Source organism: Canis lupus, chromosome 6 (genome assembly GCF_048164855.1).
Source record: "Canis lupus baileyi chromosome 6, mCanLup2.hap1, whole genome shotgun sequence".
NCBI lineage: Eukaryota > Metazoa > Chordata > Mammalia > Carnivora > Canidae > Canis > Canis lupus.
Window position 1 is genome coordinate 69622895 of NC_132843.1, and position 27791 is coordinate 69650685.

The 27791-nt window shown below is 38.1% G+C and overlaps 1 pseudogene; it reads left to right on the forward strand.

Annotated features, from left to right (window-relative positions):
• Nucleotides 1–1356: 1356 nt before the first annotated feature.
• LOC140634840 (charged multivesicular body protein 3-like) lies at nucleotides 1357–27791 on the forward strand (annotated as a pseudogene).

A 27791-nucleotide genomic window follows, 5' to 3' on the forward strand; every position in this document is an offset into this window, starting at 1 on the left:
TTAGTAAATTTCAAGTATATAGTATAATATTGTTAACTATTGTCACCATGTAGGATTTAATGTACATTAGAGCCCAGATATTATTCATCTCAAAGCTGAAGGTTTGTGTCCTTGGACAACCTTTACCCATCCTTCCCACCACCCCCGCCCCCTGTGCAATCACCAATCTACTGTTTCTATGAGTTAAGGTTTTTTTTGGATTCTGCATATAAATAAGATCATACAGTGTTTGTCTTTCTCTGGCTTATTTCATTTAGCATAATGCCCTCAAGGTTCATCTATGTTGTTGCAAATGGCAGGACTTCCTTCTTTTTATGGCTGAATAATATTCTGGTATATGAGTGGATTATATATAGATATCTCACATTTTCTTTTCATTCATCTGTTGATAGACACATTGTTGTTTTCACATCTTGGCTGTTATAAATAACGCTAAAATGAACCTGGGGCACAGATATCTCTTCAAGATAGTGATTTCATTTTCTTCTGATATATATCCAAAATAGAATTGATGAATCATATGGTAGTTTATTTTTAAGTCGTTTTTTCTTTTTTTTTTTTTTAAAGAAATCTCCGTACTGTTTTCCATAATGGTCATTACCATTTATATTTCCACCAGGAAATGTATTCCACCAAGAAATGTATTCCCTTTTCTTTATATCCTGGCTAGCACTTGTTATTTGTTGTCTTTTTGATAATAGCCATTCTGATCTATGTGAGGTGATGTTGCCTTGTGGTTTTGATTTGCATTTCCCTGATGATTAGTATGATAAACGTGGAAGATCTTTCCACGTACCCGTTGGCCATTTGTAAATATTCCTTGGGAAAGTATCTATCCAGGTCCTTTAACCATTTTTAATTGGCTAATTTGGGTTTTGTTTGTTTGTTTGTTGGATTTTGTATTGAGTTTGACGTTCTTATGTATTTTGGACATTAACGTCTTACCAGATACACGGTTTACCAATATTTTCTTCCATTCCATAGATTGCCTTTTCATTTTTTTATTACTTCTTTGACTGTGCCAAAGTTTTTTAGTCTGATGTAGTACCACTTGTTTATTTTTGCTTTTGTTACTTGTGCTTTTGGTGCCAAATTCCAAAAAAAAAAAAAAATCATTGCTACTGCCATTGTCAGGGAGCTTACCCCTCTATGTTTTCTTCTAGAACCTTTAGTTTCAGGTCTTACATTTAAGTTTTAATCCATCTCTAGTTACTTTTTTGTGAGTAGTGTAAGATAAGGGTCTAGTTCATTCTTCTGCATGTGACTATCTAGTTTTCCCAACTCCATTTATTGAAGAGACTTTCTTTTCTCCATTGAGTATTATTAGCTCCTTTGTCAAATACTAGTTGATTATATATGCGTGGGTTTATTTCTGAGTCCTAAATTCTGTTCCAGTGGTCTATGTATCTGTTTTTATGCCTATTTATTTTTATTACCCTAGCTTTGTGATAAAATTTGAAATCAGGAAGTGTAATAAGTTCAGCTTAGTTCTCTTTCTCAAGATTGCTTTGGTTATTTAGGGTCTTTCATGTTTCCATATCAATTTTAGGACTTTTTTTTTCTATTTCCATAAATAATGCCATCCAAATCTTAATGGGGATTGCACTGAATCTGTAGATCACTTCGACTTGTATGGACATTTTAACAGTGTTTTAGATCTTCTAATCCATGAATACAGAATATCTTTTCATTTACTTGTGTTTTCTTTAGTTTCTTTCATCTATGTTTTATAGTTTGAAAGAATGCAGATATTTTACCTCCTTGGTTAAATTTATTCCTAAGATACTATTCTTTTTAATGCTATTCTACATGCTGAGGTGGGGAGATGGTGTCTTTATTTCATTTTAAAATAGTTCCTTGTTAGTGTATAGAAATGCAACTGATTTTTGTATGTTGATCTTGTTGATTAGAAAGGGAAATGAGAGCTGCAGATAGGCAAATAAGAGATATCCAAAGAGAAAACGAGAAAAAGAAAGAATGAAATAATCTGTGAAAGATGCTGCCAAGAAGGGCCAGAAGGATGTCTGTGTGGTTCTGGCTAATGAGAGGATAGGTCAAGGAAGGCTGTGAGCAGGCTTTATGCATCCAAAGCTCACATGAACTCTGTGCTTGTGCAGATGAAGAACCAGCTGGTGGTTTGAAAGTGGCTGAATCTTTCCCTGCAAAAGAGCACAGAAGTGACAAAGGCCATTCAGAGTCTTGTGAAGATCTCGTCAATCCAGGGCACCAGACAGGAATTGTCCAAAGAGATTATGAAGGCTGGTATCATGGAAGAGACAGAAGAGGACACTTTTGAAAGCATGGATGATCTGGAAGAAATGGTAGAAGCAGCAGACATGCAATTGATAAAATTTTGTTTGAAATTACAGCAAGAGCCTTTGGCAAAACAGCTAGTAATGTGACCAATATACTTCTGGAGATCAAACCTCCAGGAGGAATAGCCACCTCAGAAGATAAGGAGTAAGAAGAGGCCTTGGAGGCCATGCAGTCCTAGCTGGCCATGCCCCACAGTGTGGGTCTGCCCATCAGGCTCTACATGGCCCACCTGTCAGATCACATACACTCCTCTGACAGCCAGTTTTTTTTTTTTAAGATTTTATGTATTTATTCATGAGAGACACAGAGAGAGGCAGAGACCTAGGCAGAGGGAGAAGCAGGCTCCTGGCAGGGAGCCTGATGTGGGACTTGATCCCAGAACTCCAGGATCATGCCCCAAGCCAAAAGCAGACAGACACCCAACCACTGAGCCACCCAGGCATCCCTGACAGCCACCTTTTTATGTGTTTCCTACATTACACCTCTGTGATAAAGCATTGCATTCTGGAGGAGGTTCTTTGCTAAGATCTCTTCACTCTCTGTACAGGTTTTGGGATCTCAGTGGGATTGTTCTTATAAGAGGTGATGTAATAAATGCATCATTTTCAGGAGTATAAACAGAATTTTTTTTTTTTTAGGAGAAAGGCAGAGAAATCTGTCTTCTCTCAAAGCACTTCTTTTTGTTGATGGTTTCTTTTTTAAATTTAATTTTATTTAAATTCAGATAATTAACATAGAGTGTTTTATTAGTTTTAGAGTTCAGTGATTCATCAGTTGTATCTAACACTCAGTACTCATTATATCACATGCCCTCCTTCATGCCCATCACTTAGTTACCCCTTCCCCTACTCCTCTCCTCTCCAGAAACCCTCAGTTTATTTTCCAAGAGTTAAGTGTCTCTTATTCATCTTATTTTATTTTTCCCTCCCTTCCCCTATGATCCTCTGTTTTGTTTCTTAAATTCCACATATGAGCGAAATCATATGATTGTCTTTCTCTGATCCACTTATTTTACTTAGCGTAATACCCTTTAGTCCCATCCATATCCTTGAAAATGATAAGATTTTTTTTCTGATAGCTGAGTAATATTCTGTTGTATATATATTCCACATCTTTTTTTATCCATTCATCTGTCATCTGGACTCTTTCCATAGTTCAACTATCATGGATATTGCTGCTATAAACATAGGGGTGCAGGTGTCCCTTCAGATCACATTTGTATCTTTGGGGTATTTACCTATATTTCTGTATTTTAATTTCTTGAGGAACCTCCATACTGTTTTCCAGAGTGGCCACACCAGCTTGCATTCCCACCAGCAGTGTAAGAGGGTTCCCCTTTCTCAGCATCCTTGCCAACATTTGTTGTTTCCTGACTTCTTAATTTTAGCCATTCTGACTGGTGTGAGGTGGTATCTCATTGTGGTTTTGATTTGTATTTCCCTGATGCCAAGTGATGTTGAGCATTTTTTTCATGTGTCTGTTGGCCATTGTATCTCAAAGCACTTCTGAGAATAGGGTTGATGGCCGAATGATGAGGACTGTGTACATTTTTTGTTGTTTGTAAAACACTATATAAATAGATTTTAATAAATTTCTGCTTTAACTCAGAAAAAATTTTTAGAGTTTTTTATATATAAGATCATGTCATGTGCAAAGAGAGACAATTTTACTTCTTCTTTTCTGTTGGATGCTTTTTATTTCTTTTTCTGCCCGATTGTTCTGGCCATCACCTTAATACCAAAGGTAGATAAGTCCTCTGGCTAGGACTTCCAGTACTGTGTTGAATAGGAGTGGGCACCCTTGTCCTGTTTCTGATCTTAGAGGATAAACTTTCAACCTTTCACCATTGAGTAGCTGTGAGCTTGTTATATATGGCCTTCATTATGTTGAGGTATATTCCTTCCATACCTAATTTGTTAAGAGTTTTTATCATGAAAGGATGTTGAATTTTTTTTTTAAATGATCCCCCCATCTATTGAGATGATTATCTTAATTTTATTTTTTATTCTATTAATGTGATATATCACATTTATTGATTTGCATATGTTGAACCATCCTTGCTGGAATGTGTGTGATCCTTTCAGTATGCTGTTGAATTCTGTTTACTTGTATTTTGCATCTATATTCACCAGGGATATTGGCCTATAGTTTTTCTTCCTTTTATTGTCCTTATCTGGTTTTGGTATCAAGATACTGTAAGTAGCACCAATGGAATGAATTTGAGAGAGTTCCTGGTCTTTAGTTTTTTGGAGAGTTTGAGAAGGACTGGTGTTAATCTTCTTTAAATGTTAGGTAGAATTCACTAGTAAAGTAATCTGGTCTTAGCTTTTCTTGGAGATTTTAAATTACTGGTTCAATCTCCTCACTTATTACTGAGTGTAAAGATTTTCTATTTCTTTATGATTTAGTTACACCAGTTGTATATTTCTAGTGATAAATCTATTTCTTCTAGGTGATCCAATTTGTGGCATAAATTGTTCATAGTAGTCTATTATGATCCTTCGTATTTCTGTGGTATCAGTTGCAATTTTATTTGAACTCGCTCTCTTTTTCTTGGTTAGTCTAACTAAATATTTGTCAACTTTATCTTTTCAGAGAACTATTAGGTTAAAAAAATCTTTTCTTTTGTTTTCCTATTCTCTATTTCATTTGTTCCTTCTCTAATCCTTAAAATTTTCTTTCTTCTGCTTACTTTGGGCCTAGTTTTCTTTTTTCTTTTTCTAGTTCCTCATAATGTTATATTGTTTCTTGAGAACTATATTTTCTTAGTGTATGCATTTATAGCTATACATTCTCTTAGAATTGTTTTATCTGCATCCCCTAACTTATAATACGTTGGATTTCCATTTTTGTTTGTCTCGAGATATATTTTGATTTCCCTTTTGATTTTTTTCTTTGACTCATTGGTTGTTCAAGAGTGTGTTGTTTAATCTAACTGAATTAAACACTTTTTCTTTGTGCCCATGAGATAAATAAATGGTGAATGTCACTATCAGGATACTTGCTATGCTGTATGTGTACGTGCTGTATGGATATATTTCTCTACATGTGCTTGGAGCAAAGAGTCTGTGTTATTAATCTTTATGTTGCCAATGGTTGCACAATGCTTAAAAATGGGTTCTGGATGGCCATATTGGTTTTTGGATAAAGAAATAAAGGAAAGAGTATAATAAGTTTGTTATTACAGGGAGACCAATAGATTTGAAAACAAATACGTTCATTTAAGGCATTGTAAGAAGTCCACATAGGAGTGCAAAAAAAGAAAGATGATCAGTTTTAAGTGACAGGGTGGTGGCATGAAAAAGATTCAAAGGGTAGGTGATTTTTGAGATCATTTAAAAAAGATAAAATAATGTTGGTTTGCTTGACAGGGATAGGGGAGGAGGTATTAGATACATTGTAGGTAGATAAAAAAGCTGAGCAGAGATCTGAATCATAGTGGCATGGAACAGTATTGTGAATGGCAGAGAAGTTTGCTGTGATGAGAACAAAAGGGCTGCACAGAAGTTTGGTGAGAGAAAAGTCTAGAGAAGAATATCTGTATGCCATGCTAAGGAGTTTGGACTTTATCTCAAGGGCAGTGGAAGCCTGTGAGAGGTTTTTTAAGCACAAGTGATTTATTTATTTATTTATTTATCTAACTTTGATTTGCCAACATAGAGTATAACACCTAGTGCTCATCCTGTCAAGTGCCCCCTCAATGCCTGTCACCCAGTCACTCCATCCCCCCGCCACCTCCCGTTCTATTACCCCTTGTTCATTTCCCAGAGTTAGGAGTCTCATGTTTTGTACTCCCTCTAATTTTTCCCACTCATTTTCTCTTCTTTCCCTTATAATCCCTTTCACTATTTTTTATATTCCCCATATGAGTGAAACCATGTAATGATTGTCCTTCTCTGATTGACTTACTTCACTCAGCATAATAACCCTCTAGTTCCATCCACATCGAAGCAAATGGTGGGTATTCATTGTGTGTAATGACTGAGTAATATTCCATTGTATATATACACCACATCTTCTTTATCCAGTCACCTTTTGAGGGACACTGAGGCTCCTTCCACAGTTTGGCTATTGTGGATGTTGCTGCTTTAAAGATTGGGGTACAGGTGCCTTGGCTTTTCACTACATCTGTATCTTTGGGGTAAACCCCCAGTAGTGCAATTGCTGGATCGTAGGGTAGCTCTATTTTTAACTCTTTGAGGAAACTCCACACAGTTTTCCAGAGTGGCTGCACCAGTTCACATTCCTACCAACAGTACAAGAAGGTTCCCCTTTCTCCACATCCTCTCCAACATTTGATGTTTCCTTCCTGTCTTGTTAATATTCACCATTCTCACTGGTGTGAGGTGGTATCTCATTGTGGTTTTGATTTGTATTTCCCTGATGGCAAGTGATGTGGAGCATTTTCTCATGTGCTTGTTGGCCATGTGTATGTCTTCTTTGGTGAGATTTCTGTTCGTGCCTTTTGCCCATTTCATGATTGGGTTGTTTGTTTCTTTGCTGTTGAGTTTAATAAGTTCTTTATAGATCTTGGATTCTAGCCCTTTCTCTGATATGTCATTTGCAAATATCTTCTCCCATTCTGTAGGTTGTTTTTTAGTTTTGTTGACTGTTTCTTTTGCTGTGCAGAAGATTTTTATCTTGATTAAGTTCCAATAATTCATTTTTGCTTTTGTTTCCCTTGCTTTCATAGATTGCACTCAAAACTGTTTAAATTTGTGTCACCCCAAAGTTATAGCCTGCAAACCTATCTTGCTACCAGGATCTATCTACTCTTAGGCTTGGAGTAGTTTTTATTTATTTGTTTTTTTGTCTGTTAGTTAGGGGGGAGTGTGCCATAACAATGATTTTTATGCTAGTTGTGTCTCTCATTCTTGATCTATATAAAATGTTTACTACATGCCAGAATTTTAGCAATTAAAAAGCATAATAATATCTGCAAGAAGTTACTGTGGCCAAGTTCAAAAAGGGTGTTGCCTGTGTTCTCCTCTAGGATTCTGATGGATTCTTGTCTCACGTTTAGATCTTTCATCCATTTTGAGTTTATCTTTGTGTATGGTGTAAGAGAATGGTCTCATTTCATTCCTCTGCATGTGGCTGTCCAATTTTCCCAGCACCATTTATTCATCAACAAGAGAAAAAACAAGAACCATATGATCTTCTCAATAGATGCAGAGAAAGCATTTGACAAAAGACAGCATCCATTCCTGATCAAAATCCTTCAGAGTGTAGGGATAGAGGAAACATTCCTCAGCATCTTAAAAGCCATCTGTGAAAAGTCCACAGCAAATATCATTCTCAATGGGGAAAAACTGAGAGCCTTTCCCCTAAGATCAGAAACATGACAGGGATGTCCACTCTTACCACTGTTATTCAACATAGTACTAGAAGTCCTAGCCTCAGCAATCAGACAACAAAAAGAATAAAAAGCATTCAAACTGGCAAAGAAATCAAACTCTCCCTCTTCACAGATGACATGATGCAGTATGTAGAAAACCCAAAAGACTCCACCCCAAGATTGCTAGAACTCATACAGCAATTCAGCAATGTGGCAGGATACAAAATCAATGCCCAGAAATCAGTGGCATTTCTATACACTGACAATGAGACAGAAGACAGAGAAATTAGAGAGTCAATCCCATTTACAATTGCACCCAAAGCATAAGATACCTGGGAATAAACCTAACCAAAGAGGTAAAAGATCTATACCCTAAAAACTACAGAACACTTCTGAAAGAAATTGAGGAAGACACAAAGAGATGGAAAAATATTCCATGCTTATGGATTGGAAGAATTAATATTGTGAAAATGTCAATATTACCCAGGGCAAGTTACACATTTACTGCAATCCCTATCAAAATACCATGGACTTTCTTTAGAGAGTTGGAACAAATCATCTTAAGATTTGTGTGGAATCAGAAAAGAAGCCAAATAGCCAGGGGAATATTAAAAAAGAAAACCATAGCTGGGGACATCACAATGCCAGATTTCAGGTTGTACTACAAAGCTGTGATCATGAAGACAGTGTGGTATCAGCACAAAAACAGACACATGCACACCTATCTTGCTTCAATGGAACAGAGTAGAGAATCCAGAAGTGGACTCTCAACTCTATGGTCAACTAATATTCGACAAAGGAGGAAAGACTATGCACTGGAAAAAGGACAGTCTATTCAGCATAAGTGATTTAAATAGAACTACATTTTGTTTTTTGTGAAGGAAGAGCTCAGTTGATGATTGTGTTCAGGAGTGTTTGACAAGGTTAATATCAGAATAGATGAGTGTTTTAGGGTGAGGGAATAGTGGGAAGAATGTGGAAAATCTAGCGATCAGAAAAAGCTTGGTTCATGAAGCAAAACAAAACAAAAAACATTCAGAGCAGAGATACTGTACAAGGAGCTCCAAAGAGAAATGATTAGGGTCATCTGCAGCAGGGAGCACAGAAGAGAAGAGAATGACACAGGGGAACTTAAAGAGAAAAGACAGCGTGTGGCACTGACTGGATATGCAGACAGTAGACGGGGCTCAGGTGACCCCTGGTATGGCTTGGGTAACTTGGGTGGACAGTTATGACACTTAAGACAATAAAAGAGCAGATCTGGGGAGGAGTTTGATCAGTGGGGCTTTGTACATCCTGTTTGGAGGTGCTTGTGGAATACCAGGTTGAGATGCCTCAACAGGCAGTATGTAATTTAGGAGTGGGGTTTGAAACAGAAATGACAACATTGGTGTCAGCAGTGTATAGACCACTAGAAGTTCAGGGAGTGAAAACGATTACCTAGGGGGGATCTCATTCAATGTATTATGAAATAAAAACACTACTAAAAATAAAACCCTGGGTGGAGGGAGGATTTAAGAAACAGGCAGAAGGAACCAGAGAAGGAACTGGTGTATTTTGATATTTCTGACTGGGAAGGAGAGAGATAGAATAATAGGAAATCAGAGAGATTTAAAACCAAAATGAAGACCTGAAGGAGTTTAGAGTTTACGAATCAACAAAGGAGAGAGGTGGCAAATGGAGCAGAGGTAAATACTTTATCTGAAGAGAGATGATGGAATTGGATGAAAATGGGTAAAGGGGTTGATCCCATACTGAAGGGTAAATGGAGAATCCCATGAAGCTGGAGGAAAGGGAATAAACTGGGGAGACAATAAGGAAGACTCCAGAATTAGCTATAGATTAAAGGATGGGGGTTCCTACCTACTAACCTGTATTTTCTCAGTAAAGTAAGAGTTAAGTTCACTTGCTGAGAGAAGGAGGGCTGATGATTAGAAAGAAATAAGAAAATTGGAAAAAAGGCAAAAGAGAAACTTTAGAAATTGGGAGAGGACCTGATCAGGTATAAACATACATGTGGATTGGAGGGGTCCAATGGAATCCCATGTACTTCCTCACTTCCCTGATGGAAAACACAGTTCTATCAGAAAAAGGATAGAAATTTCCAGAGCACATGAAAGCTTCTAAATAACTGATGAAACAGAAACTGTGTATTCTATCTTAATAAAGTATAAAAAGCCACAAAGGTTTTATGTCAAAATGAAAAAGAAAAGCCAAGCAAAGTAACAATTGGGCTATGTTGGGATTGGGATCACTAGTGTCCAAAGATCAAGGATGAGAGACACAACTAGCATAAAAATCATTGTTATGGCACACTCCCCCCTAACTAACAGACAAAAAAACAAATAAATAAAAACTACTCCAAGCCTAAGAGTAGATAGATGCTGGTAGCAAGATAGGTTTGCAGGCTATAACTTTGGGGTGACACAAATTTAAACAGTTTTGAGTGCTTAGCAACTCAGCCCTAAGAGCAGTGTCAGATGGTAGATGGCCAATCTGACCCAAAGCTGAGGGTTTTTGTATCCTATGCAGCAGAAGGACAGAGCAGAGGGTCCTTCCCTGGAGAAGCAGCTGAGTCCTAAGTGGAAGGCCAGTGTCCAATTAAAAAGAGCATTGGATCAAAAGCTTCAGCCTCCTGTCCCAGTAAAACAGACAATGTTCTGGTCAGTCTAATCAAAACAAAAAGATATAAATTAAACATTAATCATCAATTTAAAAAGCTGTTCACAATCGAGCAATAGAAATGTTCTATCTTGATATGATTTAAAATTCTCTCTGAGACAAACAGTCAATATGATATTTAAAAGTAAAGTAGCAGGAATATTTTTTTTTAAAGAGCATTCTTACTAAAGGTAAGAGCAAGATAAAAGATGACATCACAGTTATTCACTTTACACTCTTCTGAAGTTATAGCCAATGAAGAAGGGCAAAAAAGAGAAATAAGAAATATAATTGTTGGAGAAGAAAGAAAAATTATTATTGACAGACAATATGATTGTCTACCTAGAAAACCCATGAGACTAAACTGAAAAATTATTTGAACTAGTTAGGAGTTTAGAAACATGGTTAGTTATAAAATTAATATATAAAATGTTTACTACATGCCAGAATTTTAGCAATTAAAAAGCATAATAAAAGAATTCCTGCTCACTGGAGTACTTAATTTAAAATATCTAGGAATAAATTTACTAAAAGTTCTGCAGAAGCTACATGAAAAACAATTGGAAAATTTTACTGAAGGACATTAAAAAGAAAACCGAAATAAGTTGACTGACACTGCTGCTGTATTCATCAATGGTGGAAAATGGCAGTATAAAAATATTGTTAGTCCCCAAACACGTGTATTAATTTAATGTGATTTATATACAAATCCCCAACTGTTTTATGAAACTAGTTAAAATTATTATGATTTTACCTACACATGTGAGCTTATTCTCATAAAAGCCAAGAAAAAAACTGAAAAAAAAAGAAATTTGTACCGTCAGAGAGCTATAAATTATTATAAATGTACATTGGTACATCATCTAGATGTATAGAACCAATATAGAACCAAAAGTAAACCCTCGTATAATGAAGAACTTAGACTATGGTAATGTTGAAATTTAAATTGGTAGAAAAAAAAAGGATTGATTATCCATTATGTGGAGCTACAGAAAATGGTTAGCTATTAAAATCACATGCTCTACTAGACCAGTGTAAGTGCCTGTCTGGATTTGCCAGGCTCCACCAGCCTCCAGAGCACAGCCTCCATTGCTCCTGTCTGTCACATAGGATGTACAGCAGCTCCAGCACCCGAGCTGTACACAGCTGATTCCATGGAGTCCACCCTTCCCTAGCAGTACTGGGGTAAAACACCTCAGAAGCACAAACTTTTTCCTTAAAAGAAAGGATACAGAGAATTGACAGATCACTTCCTCCCTCCTCATCCTCTCTCTGCTCCATTGGACTCAGGCACTGGCTCTGTCAGCCTGTCTGCTGACACCCTGCATGACTGAGCAATGGCTGTGTTTTCCCGTGAAGCCATGGCCAAGCGTGACAATAATGCACCACCTTTGATTTTCTTTCCTGCTGCCCTTCCTCATTTTCCCTTTCTTCTCACTCTTGATACCTTGGGATCCCTCTCCCCCAATACTCTTACCATGTAAGCTTTTCCTCAGGTTCTGCTTTCCAAGGAACAGGGGCTAAGACACGGTCTTTCTTTGCACTGTATGCTAAAATACATCATAGATCTATGAGAACATTACAATGTAAAAACAATGCATAAAATATGAAAAATAAAATATTAGTTTGTCTATAAATATGTATGTTAATGAGGTGTGGAAAATATATCATTTAAATTATTTATTTATTTATTTATTTATTTATTTATTTATTTATTTATGAGAGACCCCCAGAGAGAGGCAGAGACATAGGCAGAGGGAGAAGCAGGCTCCCTGTAGGGACCTCTATGTAGGACTTGATCCCAGGATGCTAGGATCGTGACCTGAGCCGAAGGCAGGTGCTCAACCACTGAGCCATCCATGTGCCCCTGGAAAATAATTTTAATGCAAAAATTTGATAGGTTTAACTTTCCAAATTTTAAAAATCTACAGATTAGAAATATCATAAACAAAATTAAATAACAAGAAACAAAAAATATGTGGAATACCTTTGGTTGAAATAGATTAACATAATATATTGGTGTAGGCTTATATATAAAGAGTTTTCATAAATCAATAAAACATGTCTCATTAGAAAAATAGACTAAGGTTTGAACAAGTGATTCACAAAAAAGAAACACAAATGATCCAAAAACATATGAAAAAATATTCAGGCTTACTATAACCTAGGAAATACAAATGAAAACAACAATGATTTGTCTGAGAAGATTTGCTAAGATTAAAACCAAAGATAGTGTCACAAATCAGAGACGGTGCATCTGTACTTTTGCAAACTACTGGGAGGTCTGTAAATTGCTACATTCTTTCTGGCAATATGTATCAAAAGTTTAAAAAATGTTCTTATCCTTTATTTTTTTGATTTTTATTTATTTATGATAGTCACAGAGAGAGAAAGAGAGAGAGGCAGAGACATAGGCAGAGGGAGAAGCAGGCTCCATGCACCGGGAGCCCGATGTGGGATTTGATCCTGGGTCTCCAGGATCACGCCCTGGGCCAAAGGCAGGCGCCAAACCGCTGCGCCACCCAGGGATCCTCTGTTCTTATCCTTTAAACCAATAAATCCACATATAAAAATTTATGCTAAGGAAATAACCAGAGATCTAAGACTTATATGGAAGTACATTCTAAGCCACATTTATAATAAACATTCGGAATCAAGATAAATACCAAAGAAAGGAACTGTCTAAATACATTTTTGTGTATTAATAAGATGGGATTCTCTGCACCTACTTCAAATTATGGTTTTGAAAATATGGAAGGTTATGGGAAAATGTTCTCAATATAGGCTGGAATATAAAAAATGCTTATAAAACTAGTGCAAAATAAACTTTTAATTAAAAAGAAAACAAAGGGTTTACACAATATGTATAACTCTTTTCACATCTTCTCCAAGACAAAACTTAACTAAACTCAACAAAAATTAGAAGCACAAACATTAAAAAAAATAATGGCAAATCACTCAGTGGTTTTATTTTTCTAGAATAGTTTTTGCTCTCATAACTGTAAGATATTATTTTAAAATGATTTGGACCATAGACCTAAATGTGAAAGACGATATAAAAATGCTAGAATAAAACATAAAATCAAACCTTTGGGACCTTGCAGCAGGCAAAGATTCCTTAGGATATAAAAAGCTCAAACCATTAAAGAAAAAAAAAAGGTGGCAATTAGACTTTATCAAAATTTAAAATTTTGCTTTCAAAAGATATTATTAAGAAATGAAAAAGCAAGCCAGATGAAACATATTTTCAATACATGTATTTAACAAAGAAATTGAATCGAGATTATATGAAGAATCCTTACAACTCAAGAAGAAAACTTGACTTTGAAAATAGACAAAAGATTTGAACATGTGCTTTACAAAAGAAGATCTGCAAATGGCTAATAAGCACATGAAAAGATGGTCAAAATCATTTAGTTATCAAGGAAGTACAAATTAAAACCACAATGAGACTTCACTACATAGTTGAAATTTAAATGGCTAATAATACTGAATGTTGACAAGGATGTGGAACAAACAGAGCTCTCACATATAGCTGTGGGGATGTAAAATGGTGCCACTACTTTGGAAAGCTGTTATTTTCTTTAAAAGTTAAACATATTCCTATCATACCACCAGCTGTTCTCTTCCTAGGTATTTACCCCAAAGAAATAAAAACATATGCACACACAAAATATTGTGCACAATGTTCATGACCATGTATTTGAAATAGCCTCAAACTGTAAATGATATGTGTTCATCAACAGGTGAATAAATAAGCAATAAGTACACTTATACAATCGACTATTACTCAGCAATAATAAAGTGAATTGCTGATATATATATATATATATATAGATGAATGATACCAATATGAATGAATCTCAAAGTAATTTAACTAAGTGAAAGAAATCAGATACAAAAGACCACAAACTGTGTGATTATATTTATATAATATATTTATATATTATAATATCAGTATATTTATATAATATACTGAGGGATGCAAATTGGTCCAAATTGTCAAGAAACATCAGCAGCTGCCTATGGCCAGGAGTAGAGGGAGGGATGGAGGGTTAAGGGACACAAGGGGGGGATTATGAAAGTGTTCTACTTTTATTTTTTTATTTTTTAAAAAAATTATTTATTCATGAGAGACACAGAGAGTGAGAGAGGCAGAGACACAGGCAGAAGAAGAAGAAGGCTCCACACAGGGAGCCCGACGTGGGACTCGATCCCAGGACTCCAGGATCATGCCCGGGGCCAAAGGTGGGCGCTATACCGCTGAGCCACCCAGGGATCCCCATGAAAGTGTTCTATATCTTGAAGATAAGGACATTTGTCAAAACTCACTGAATTGTACACTTTAAATGGATACAGTTAATATATAATTATGTAAAAAGAAAGTTAATTAAAATTTTTTTTCATGTGTTCCTTGCTGGATGAAATCTATCAAATCTTGATTACTCCTTTGCTTATTGTCTTTTCTCCCATTTAATTTATATTATTATAATAGACTTAGAGACACAACTATAATTGCTTCTGTGTGTGTATATGAGAGAGACAGGGAGAGAGAGGGGTGGAACTGAGGAAGAAGAAATTGAAGATTCCAAAATGCTAGAGGATTTTGAAGAAATTCTAGAAGCATAGAATCCAAAATCCAGGTGGAGGTATGGGAGCTGGAGTCAGGGGGGGATCTAAGGTAGACGCATGAGAGTCAGAAGTAGCCATGTCCTATGACCTCAGATGTTCTACAACTTGAAGTAACATGAGAGTCCTGAATGTGCAGGTAGTTGGGGAGAAGGGGGGTGTACTATAGAAGTCACTGAGAGATAAATAAAGGGTTCAGTTGGAACAGGAGGGGGTCAAGGGATGAGCAGGAAATTCCAGACCAAGAGGAGCCCTCTCCATGTTCTTAGGGGGTGTTCAAGCCGTGTCTTCTAGGATCTACTTGAAGGACAGCATGCTGCTGACCACTGTTTATCATCCCCACTTCTATTGCTCACCAAAATCTCACAAACTTTTGACAAATGTCTAGACTTTCACTGTGGAGAAATTAGAAAATGGAGCTGCTTCTGACCTGATTATCGATAGATCTTTGTCTGGCTTTCTCAAGCATCACTGATGAAATCGTGATACTCATGATGGAGGTCCACCTCCAGCAAGCAACAACCCCGGTCTTCTCTTACTGAAGGATTATGTTATTTTGCCTATAATATGTCCGTTAAAAAGAGCCTTTGCTTTTTACTGGCATGGTCAAAATGTAGTCCCGCTAAGGAGAATTCTTTGTGCCTACTAAGTGGATTGTGAAGTTGGAACAGTGACTGAGAAGAGCCATGCCAAATAAATTTTATTTTAATGACTTCGGTCTGTATCATCAGTCTTAGATAATTGTACTGCAGCAGACATGACTTTCTTCCAGAGGCAGACTGTTAGAATGCATGACATAATAATGCCATGATCAATCTGACCTAGCCCTCACCAAGGGCAAAGAGGTACAGGTTCACAGACTCCTATCACTACTGTTGAATGATACATCAACACGGTGTTTGGAGGTGATCTATCAATCCCAAAATATATTGTTAAAAATAACACCCAATGAAAACAAATATTTGGATCCTTGGGCTCCTATAAAGAAGGCAATTAACAGATTATAAATGGTATAGACTTCTGATGTTTTGATTTGGGGCTTCGGAATTTGAACTTAGGTTGCTGAATCATCATTGCATCATTATTGAGACTATAGCAAAATTCCCCTCCCACCTTACCCTTACTTCTATTTTTTTTAAAACCAGGTAGAAAATGTATATATGGTACTTTCCAAATATTAGTATCTGATCTCTCTGTGATTAATTGCGCACTTGATTAACCTTAATTGCCAAGATAGCAAGAAAGCGCTCTCTTAACTATTTTTTGATGTTTTGTGTTTGATCATGGTTGTGGAACAACTAAAAAATATTGGTTTCAGGAGAGAATAATTAGCCAATTAATTAATTGAGGTCTGTTTATATTTTTATTTTCAAGGCATTTATTGGTCTTGACTAAAATAATTCCATTTTCATTCAAGTCATTAAAGCCCATAAAGGGGCAGTGAGGCTATTACGTTGAGGCATAGTGTGTAGCTGGGAGAGCATGGAGTCATGCAGAACTGGCTCCATTTTTAAAGCTAAAAATGGTATTGAAAATTCCAAAATACTAAGGATTATTACGTGGAGAGAAATATACCTAGGGCTTCTAGAGGCATAGGATCCAGGATACCAATTGGGCCTGAAAAGCTGTTCTGAGGGTTTTTGTATGTATTACATTTAATCCTTAACAATAGCTCCCTGAGGTAGGTCTTATTATTGTCCCTATTTTTCAGAGGCGAAAACTGAGGCATAGTGAGATTAAGTAATATGTGCATATTCACAGAGCAAGTCACCGGGTAAATAAGGATTTTTATCCCTATGATGTGGGCTGCTATTCTTATTGGTGTATTATCATTAGGATAGCAAAAGTAGCTGGCATGATGTCCTTCGTGTAATAGGTGCTTAATAGGTGCAGAAATATGTTAGGTAGTATTAATTTATTTCGATTTCATAGTAAGACAAAGCCAACTGATGTTTACAGATTTCAAGGTCTCAAGCCAATAGGAAGTGGTAATCCTTAAACACAGTAAAGACAAGAAACTGAAAGACATGCTTTGTTCTTCCCCGCTGTCGTCGGCGTGGTTGATAGAGGACCCCTACTCTGTAACCAGAGTTGCACCAGAGTGTGTGGTGATGAGGTAGGGAGGAGGGTAGCCTGCTCCCATTGGTCACATAGAGGTGGGACCTCAGTTCTTTGGTTTGCCCCTGCAATTTTAAAACAACCAGTTAAACCAGTCGTTTTGGAGTAGAAGTGGACAGATTCATACCTATTAGGCAACACGTGGCAAAAAGCAACCACATCACTTGGCTGATGGCTTTCAGTCAAGGCTCCCCAAATTAAGAAAGCCACTGAACTGGCTATTTACTTACTTTGAGACCCTAAACTCCCAGCTATTTTGTTAAAGGAGTATAACCTAAGGACAGGAGTATAATGTAAGGCCGAGGCTTGGCCCATTAATTTTCCTGTGTTACTGGGGAGAGTGGGGTGGTGGAATGGGGTGTGGTGTGTGGCAGTGAGTAAGGTGCACAACTGACTTGATACTTTTTGTTTTTTTCAAGGTACACCTCGCTGAACTAATCTCTAAAGAACCGTACTTAGTAGTGTATTTACTTAAAAACTAGCAGATTTATAGCTTCCATTCATGCAACAATGAAAGATTTTTAGCCGTTCTTTTATTTGAATTTGATACCTTATATGCCGTCATTACATACATAAGGTCTGTGATATTTAAGTAGATTTTTATTTAAGTTTCATTTTGCTTTTTAGCGATTTTTGTCTCTTGTTTTTACCTTTGAAAGGGCCATATCAGGGCTTACACAGTTAATAAAAGCGAACTAAAGCAAATAATCACCTTCTAATACTTCTTTCAGCATATTCTAATTTTTTAATGGAGAAAATGCATTCTTAAATTAAATATGCATAATAAGGAATACTAATAATAAGAATAAAGTGGAATATGTGAGAATGAATCTAGTGTTGTAAGCAAATGCATTTGATTTGCTAAGGATAAAAGCTGGCTCGAATCAGTAAGAATCCGTGCAAAAAAGAAAAGCCTCATAATGTTCATAAATTGTCCATAATTGTATGGATTTTAAATATAAAAGTTGGCAGTGGCAAAAGCTAAAAGCCATTAGGAAATATACCATTGTGCCGTGCACTTGGAGCAGTAAGTCACAATCGTATGAAAAAAAATCCCTAGCTAGAGTTTTCTAAAATTTTGATAACCACACTTGAAACTTATCTTGATGTTTACTACAATGCATGCATTGTTCAGCATGGCATGGCCTAATGCATATATGAATCATATTTGAAAAGAGCTACTAATTAACATGAATAGTCTTCTTCTGTGAAGGTCGTTTATTGCAAAGTTCTATTTTTTTTTTCAGCTGAATATTGCTAGAGGAGCCCTCAACAACAGCCATTAGTTTAAGAGACTAGTCTGTTTTCTGCCTGGCATTGAGTTATAGTTTTAAAGAGTCTTTTTCTCCTGCAAAGAAGCCATAAAAATAATATTTAAAAATAAGAGAAAGAAGAAAAGAAAAAAAGAGGGAGAGAGAAGAGAGATCTTTCTCTTCTTGAGCAGTACATCCACTCATGAAGTTTTATCCTGTCATCAACTGTGTTCCCGAATGAACTTCTTGTTATAGTATTTAAGACTTATTTGTTTAAATTATTAGACTTCAAAAGGGATTGATCAGGAGTTTTTCTTTGAAAACCTCCCAAGGATTCACTGGGAATGTCCCTGAGATTTTTGCCACAGAAGTAAAAGTGCTTTGGGGTTAGGTTCTACTACTTTGCACTGAAGGAACTTCCAGAACCTTCCACGGTTTCAATTTGGGATGCGTAGGTTTTTTTGCCTTAGATGTTTTAAGGAACTCAGCCAGGATGAAGGGATTTCTAAGGACTGTTGGGAAACAATATTACTCTGTGCTAAAAACCTCTCTTAGCTAAAGATCTTCAGTCAGAGTTTTGTCTCCATTTGTCATAGTTAATTTTATGTGTCAAATTGGCTAGGTTACGGTGTCCAGTTGTTTAGTCAAACTAAACAGACTGGGCCAGTCTAAATGTTGCTGTGAAGATGGTTTTTAGATGTGATTAACATTTAAATCAGCAGACTTTGAGTAAAGCAGATTACCCTCAATAATGTGAGTGGGCCTCATCCAATCAGTTGAAAGCCTGAAGTAGAAAAAAAAAGTTTTCCCAAAGAAAAAAGAAATTCTGTCTCAGGGCTGCAGGGGGGAAACCCTGCCCGAGTTTCCAGCTGGATTTTGGACTCAAAACTACAATGCCAACTCTATCCTGAATTTCCCACCTGACAGCCTGCTCTGTAGACTTGCCAGACCCCACGATCCTGTGAGCTAATTCCTTAAAATAATCTTTTAATCTCTTTATCTATCATCTATCTGTCTATCTAATATCTATCTATCTATCTATCTATCTATCTATCTATCTATCTATCATCTATCATCATCTCTATCCTGTTGGTTCTGTTTCTCTGGAGAACACTGACTAATCCAATATACCATTTAAGTAAAATTGGAGTAAGTTTATTGGACAAAACATGCTCTTGACCTCCCAGAAGAGAACTGGGTTTGGGGCCGGGTTTGCTGGGGACAACAAAAGGACTGAAGAGCCAATCACTTTGTGGTTATTGCCTACATAATACCAGATAACCTATTTGATAAATACATACATTACTTTTACTGGTCAATCTGGTTAGAATAAGTCCCTGGAATTTGTCAATTAAATGCATTTTTTGATATCTGAAGACTGTGGAAGTGCTGAGTGGCTATTATGGGAATGGAATGAATCACCCCAGCAAGGCTTGGCTTTTGGAAATATCAAGCAGCAGTTCTCACTGTGACTTTGTAATGTATACCTTCTTAAGTTTTGTACCATGCAAATGCTTTAAAAGACAAAATTAAATAAAAAGCATCTAAGAGGCCCTTTAGTTTGTACCCACTTGCCCCAAATGTCTCACATTGCTAGTTAGTTATGAAAGGGGCACAAATATGGTAGGAGAGGGGGCCAAACCCCTCGGATATCACCTCTGTCATCTTCCTGATACCCACCCCCTTCATGAAGTCAATGTATAAAATCGGTATTTATTGATGGTTGATAATGTACAAGTGCCTTACTCAGCTCCACCCCTGCCGTAAAAAATACCATAGACTGTGCCTTAAACAACACTTAATTATTTTCTGGAGACTGGGAAGTCCACAGTCAAGATTTCTTTTGAGGGGTTTCTTCCTGGCTTACAGACAGCCACCTATTTTGCTGTGTCCTCACGTGGCCTTTCAGTGCGTGAATGTGGAGAGAAAGACTCCATCCTTATGATCTCATTTAACCTTAATTACCTCCTAAAAGCCCTGTCTCCAAATACAGTCCCATTGGGAGTCAGGGCTTTAACACATGAATTTATGGGGGTGGGGACACAATTCAGTCCATGACAACAAGACACTTATTTTGTACTCAAGACATTTCTTTATTGGGTACACTCCTGGAGACTGCAGTATTATAGGGGGTACTGGACAAGAGGACAAATGCTATACCATGAAGCAGAGTGAGATAATTGTTACAAGCCAGGGTCAACAGGACTGTAAGGAATGGAGTGGTTGCATACAGCTGGGTGATCAGGAGAAGCACCCAAAGAAGAAGTCCTTGTATTAGACACTAAAAGGAGGAGGGACTTTGGCTAGTGACAGGATGGAGATGATCAGCAGAGTGAAGATTGACATAAGACAAGCAGCAGGAGAAGAACACAGGATGGAAATGGTCAGGGAAGACGAGTTGTTCCAGATTGTCTGGAGTTCACTTAAGTGTGGCAGGGATTGTAGTAAGAAAGGTAGACTGAGGTCAGAGAACACAGGGACCAACATTCCAAGGGACTTATTGGAAGGGTATTGGTGAGTCACCAAAAAATTTTGCCCAGGGAGGTGCTGGTTATTTTATAAACTTCCTTTTACTGCTACTGAACACACTGCTTGAAACATCTTTACTGGAAAAGTCTGATTTTACCATTAAGAAACTGATTCCTTCAAAATTGGGCCATTCCCTTTCCAGATGGAATCTCGCCCTCTCACAGAAACATGTCTGTGGGGGTAACCTGACAGGGGCTGGGCAGACAGTCAGGGGCAGGAAGTGGTAAGGCTCTTGAATGAAGGAGTTTTCTCAAATGAATAGCAGAAAGGATGTTGCAGTGCGTTTTCCTGTTGGGGAAGTTTAATTCTTCATGGTTTGCTTGGCTGTCAGAACGCTTCACATTTTTATTTGTGAACATACATGGTGATCATCCTTAAGACAAAAAAATCTGATGGCAGGTCCCTCGATGCCCTTGTTCAGAGCAGATGTTGCAATCAGAGCTGAGCTTTCAATTCTCACCTCTGAGATGTTGCAAATTGCATTAAGAAGCATCTCTCCTGGTCTTCATGTTTTACATATAACTTAGTAAGGTAATGTTGGGGAAAGGGGTTGAGATAGACAAACTTAACAGATTTGTAGATCACTAAGACAGAGCCATCATCTGTACTGATGTAATTACTCACAGCTCATGTGACAATCAAAATATGTCAACTCAACAGGGGAATCGAAAAAAAAAAGATACATGCTCAGTTCATCAATATGGTACAGTTTTGCAATCCCAGAAGGTTCAGAAAAATTTAAAAATTACTTTGTGTGTGTGTGTGTAGTGGGAGGGCAGAAATAAAGAGATGGCAGAAGCAGAGAGGGGCAGCCCAAAGAATGTCTTCCCTTAGAAAATGGTAGGGCTCAGAGGATTAGGGATCCCGAGCTGGGGAAGTGGGAAATGAAGTTCTCTTGTCCTGCTTCTCTTCACGATGAGTTCTTCTCTCCGGCATCCCTGATGTGGGGCCATCTCACCTCTCCTTGAACCCTTCCCCAGGCTGAAGTTCGAACATTCCAACTTGTTGTTTGGACTCTGTTGGACATAACCTAAGTCTGCATGGCAGGGTGAAAATTGGATAAACAGCCATGCTGACTCCAGGGAGATTTTTTTTTTATGCAAACATCTGTTTCTTGAATTTGGCCAAGGTAAGGCCTAGGGGAAGGCGGAATTTCGATCGATGAAATAAGATCAAGAAGATGCTGCCTCATTTTTTTTTTTCCTCTTTCAGGGAGTATAAACCCTGTCTCTTTCCAGCATTACAGAGGGAGGAAGCCCTTTCCAAGTTTCCCCTGATATTGGCTTTATGTCCAATTCTAGTTTAGATGAGATCATGTGGTAGCTTTTTCTGGTACTTTGTTGTACTACAGATGTAACCTGCACTGAAAGAAATCCCATGCATACATATAAAAATATGAATTTAGAATAAAAATAAATAGAGCAATCAAAAAATAATTATGATGCACTTCCCCTGTGCCCAGCACTGGGCAAGACACTAAAACATATTACAAGTGTGGAGGACTGAACCCTCCCACGTAGGCAACCCAGAGTTTTAAGAGGGAATTGAAGTGATAAAGAACAATGAAATACAACCTATGATTTAGTACTAAATTGTAAGGGACTAATGTTAGTAGCTTAGTAGCTGTGGTTGCCTGTAATAGGAGAAGACAGGGTGGGCCGCCCAAGCTGGAGAAGGCTTCAAAAGGGAAGCTTGAATTATGCAGGATCTTTAAGGGGCTGAGAAGCTCTGAACAGGCGGAACCCGGGAGAGGATCATTTCCGCGGGAGGAAATTTCAGGAGCTGGCGAAGTCAATTATCCTGTCAATTGATTGTCTGCTGGCTAAGAGCTAATTGGGTAGGACATTGTTACCCTCATTTACCAATGGGGAGAAGAAACTGGGTGACAGATAAATAACAACACCAACAATAACTAATACTCATTTAGCACTTACTATGTTGCAGGAACTGTTCTCGGCACTTTGTGTGTTTTGAATTATGTATGGCTTATAACAAGCCCAATGTTGTCCAGCCTTGGGTAGTTAGGCCAGCATGGGTCAAGGGGCCAGCATGGGTGGTCATAGCTTTGTAGAGGGATGGCTGGAAGTGTGGTCGCAGGGACCTCTCCCCAGGCTCCAAGTTCTCTTTAGGCTAGCTGACTGGCCAGAGGATAATAGGTAGGTACTTCTCTTATTCCTTCTTTAGACATGATGAAACTGAAGCACAGAGAAATTAAGAGACTAGCCCAAGGTCACACAGGCAGTAAGTGGCTGAGCTGGGATGAAACCAAAGCCTCTCCAGTTCCAATCCCACAGTCTAAGATGCTAAATAAAGAAGGAGAGCAGAAGCATGGTGAGCAAAATATTATTGACCTTGCAGGATGGATGGGTGCTACATGGGGGAGAGGTTGCATATAAGGGGGAAGGGGAGGCAGACAGGCACTGTTTCACTCTCAAACAATTGTTTCTGTGAACTTGTGAGAACCCATAATGAATTTAAGGTGTGAGTTTGAACACCAACATTCAGGCTTTGCAAAAGATTTCGGGACACCAGTGTTATATAAGGTACACACTGAGCCCTTCCAGTAAAGAAGAAAACTTATCAGAACATTGGTCTCAAGATTCCCCACCCATTCAGTCTTCAGGGATAGGGCCGCTGGAGAAGAGACACACAAAAGCAAATCCATGCCACCTTACCTCCATGCAGGTTCTTCTCTTACTTGTTATTAATTTTAAAACATTCCTTAGGTCTCTAAATTTACCTTGTACATGGGTTTTGGTCCCTGGAATCCAGTGAAGACATAGGATCGTATGGGCCCTCTTTGTATCTCGTGATAGAACCACCAACCAACCAGCCAATCAACCAGCCAACTAACCAACCAACCAACCTAATTGGGAAAAAAAAAAAAAATCAATGATGTCAGGTTGGTACTCAGAACTGGCTAACAGGCTACACGGGGAAAAGAGAGAAAGTGATGTAGTCAGAGGGGATCCAGGCCAGTTTTTCCTTATCCAAATGCCCTTCCTTTTACAGATACCATATTGCTAAAATTCCCTTAGTAATGATTCATTTCTTTGGGCCTCTTTTCCGTAATAAAGCCAACAAATCTTCCAATGGAAAAAAACACCTAGCCCCGTAGTTTTAAACAGCATCTTAAACAGAACAATTTATTTTTCTTAAATGAATTCTTTTTTCTTTAATTTTTAAAATATTTTATTTATTTATTTGAGAGAGGGAGTGAGTGAGCAAGTGAGCATGAGCAGGGGGAGGGGCAGAGGGAAAGGGAGAAGCAGGTTCCCCACTGAGCAGGGAGCCTGATGTGGAGCTGGATCCCAGGCCCCTGGATCATGACCTGAGCTGAAGGCAGACGCTTAACTGACTGAGCCACCCAGGCATCCCTTAAATGAATTCTTAATAATAAACTTAAAATACAAGACGAAAGATGAGCTAGTCTGGGGAAATCAGGTGCCAGAAAGAAGTGGGAAGTTCCTCTGGCTGACTTAGCCCCTGCCTTATCCTCCACGGTAGCTCCACGGTAGCTCCTGAGGCACTACCTTGGTGTCGTGGACTGTGGAACTTCATATGAAATCCTTCATGCACCTTGTTCAGGACACAAGCAATGGCCTACCCAACTAACCAATGGCTTAGCCAAATCAGGTTTCATTTTTCTCACAAAAATAAAGGTCTGAAGGGATTGAGCTGTCAGTTTGGGTTCAGTGGCTCAGAGATCTCAGAGCAAATGTCTTTGTGATTTTCTTGCCTTTTGTTTGTTTGTTTGTTTGTTTGTTTGTTTTTGCTTGCTTGGTTTGGTTTGGTTTGGTTGTTGTTGCTGTTTTTGGCTCATGATCTAAAGAAAAGGAGGTTACTTTGGCTCCAGCCATCACCCATTTGCTCAGGGCAGGAAGAAGATGGGAGGGCAGTGCCAGCCGTATCTGTTCCTTAAAATCAAGAAACTAAAGGCTTTCCTGAAAACTTCCAGTAGACTTCTGTTGAGGTAGTTTTGGCCTGAACTATGTCACATGGCCTCTCTAAGATGCAAAAGATTCTGGGAAAAGAAATATTTAATTAGCCCCATTGCCACTAGAATATTGGGGTCCTATTGTCAAGGAAGAATACAGGTGTGGCTATTGAACCAGTGGTGTGAGCCGCAGCCTGGCTGTTCTCTTTATGGACTTCATAAGGAAAAGGTGAGACTTGAAAGTTTTGTTGTAGAGATTGCACAAAAAAAGAACTTATACTGGGGAACTAGTGACTTCCCTTTGGATGGGAGCAAGCAAGTTTAGTTCCCTGTAGGTTGTTGATGGAGAAAGGGTACTAAGAGGAGTAAAGAAAGTGATAGAGAAGCATTGAAGATAAATTATTGGGAATATGTGGGGCACTCCATGCAATTTGGATGGAATGTAATAATTTATCAAGTAGGATATCAGATATTCTGGAACAATGAGCCTAATAACTAACTTCTTTAAAAATATAGTATTTTTTTAAATATAGTATTTTGTTTCAAGTGTAAGCAGTTGTTGGGTTGCTCAACCAGATACATTCACTTGATTTTTAAAAAAGATCTTATTTATTTATTCATGACACACACACACATACACACGTACACACACAGAGGCAGAGGCAGAGGGAGAAGTAGGCTCCTTTCGAGGAGCCTGATGTGGGACTCGATCCCAGGACCTGGGGATCACGACCTGAGCCAAAGGCAGACGCTCAACCACTGAGCCAACCAGGTGCCCTGATACATTCACCTGATTATCCAGAAAATTGCTTTGTGGAGGCACAACTGAACTTATTAGTGAATGACAGAATGGAGGTAAATGTCAGTAAAACAGGTTTCAGAATGCACACTCACACACACTCACACACACAGCAATAAAGAAAAAGACCAGTATGGGGTGCTTACTCTATCAATAACTTTCTGCTAAAAAGTGAATTTTGCTCCCAGGTCTCTCCCATCCTGCTAAGCAGATAATCAGGGGACAGTTTATCATATCTGTTTTGGGGTAGAGCTATGAAACATTTTCAGTGGAGAGCATGAGTGAGCAGGGACTTGCCCTGAAAAACAGAACAAAAAGAAATTATTAATCATGTTTCCCTTTGTATATTTACTGTTTTGCTTCTGAAGGGGGTATTAGTCCACTAAGAGATATGCCAGATGGGTAATCAATGTGATTTTAAATTTTTATAGAGATAGAACAGAGCTGCAGCTTGGATTTTTTTTTTAGAAGGTACTTTAGCTCTGCGCATTTAAAAACAAACATCTTCGCATTAGAAGGTTACTGTCTTCCATGCGATGATGTTGAATATGTTCTTAAATCCTTTTATTTTTTAAAAACTGGCCTGATGGAATAGAAGAGCTGAAAGGCCTACCAAATGGACGAGAAAAGCTAACCCGCAGAGATGGAAACTGGGGTCCCCTGCAAGGAACGGCTGAGAGCTTTATTTAATCGTAATCATTATTATATCAAATGAACAAACAGATCATAAATTTCACTTCCCTTTCCTTGCTTCGCAGTCAAGGGAGATTTACTTTGTTCTTGCAATTCTTGGGCTAGAAGGAAATTGAAAGGAAGCACTTTCTGAATCTCTTATTTAAGCAAAGCAAGTGAGATCTTCAGCTAAAGTGGCTGCTTGGCCAAAGAGACAAGCTTGGGAATGAGATCACCTTATGGGACCAGGCAGCAGAGCCAACGCCCCAAAGGACAGTGTTTTTAAAACTGTGGGTCCTAAAAAAAAATAATTAAAAAAAAATAAAACTGTGGGTCCTGACACATTAGGGAACCATGAAATCAATTAAGAAGGTTCTGACTGCTTATTATTTCTTAATCCGATAGAGTTGCACAGAAGAAAACAATGTTGAATAAAAAATATAAATGTGAGTCACATGTAAGGATATGCATTATTTATGGAATTTTTGTTCTGATAATAAATGTGTGTCCTCATATAAATCATATTTCTTTACATGGGTCACAGTCAAAATAGTTTGGAGAATACTGTGGCAGAGTTAAGTGTAAGAGGACAGCTGTCCTTTAGCTGACAACCTCAGCTGGAAGGGACGGGGGTGATGGAGTGTCTGGGGTCCTCATGTCCCTGCGAACACCTGCCAGGGCTAGTAACACAGTTAGCTGTGGGTGTGTGCTTTCCCAGGATTCTCACACAAATATTCTTCCACACGAAATTGAGAACATTTTTGCCAAGTTACCCATCCAGAAACACCATTGGGAATTTGATTGGGATTGCATTACATTTATAACAGAACCTGGGAGAGAATTGACATCTTTACTTAGTCGAATCTGCTAACCCAACTGTGTGGGGCCTTGTCCGCACTTACTCTAGTCTTTTCCTGTATCCCTTGGCTCCGTTTATGTTATGTTATGTAATTTTATTTATTTATTTATTTATTTATTTATTTATTTATTTACTTAATTTTTACAAACGCTCTTCATTTTTTACTTGTTGACTCCCATGTATCTGGGATATTTTTTTCCCTTATGAATATACATATGTATTTTTCTGTCCTGATACCATTTTCTTCAAATGTACTGACCTCTCCAGCTCATTGAACTTGTGGATGTCTTGCATGCATTCCTGCTTCTGCTCATGCTGTTCCATTGTGCAGAAAGCCTTTCCTCACACTGCCTGAGGAATGTCTGCACCCTAGCAGAGCTGTCTCTCAGGAGGCCTGCTGCAATAACCCACTAACGAGTCTCTCAGTGTCTCCTCTTACCCGACTGCTGTTCGCCACATAGCCATTGGGTTGGTCTTTGAAAATATAAATCAAGATCCTGTCACTTTCACTTTCCTCTCTAAGACATCTGCTGGCTTTTATTGCCTTTGCAAACATCCAAACGCCATTCAAGACCCTCAAGGCTTCCCATGATGTGGCTCCTGCCCACTTCTCCGACCTCATCCCCTGGACTTTTTTCCTCGTCATTTGTGATGATTCAGCCACACTAGCTTTGCTTTAG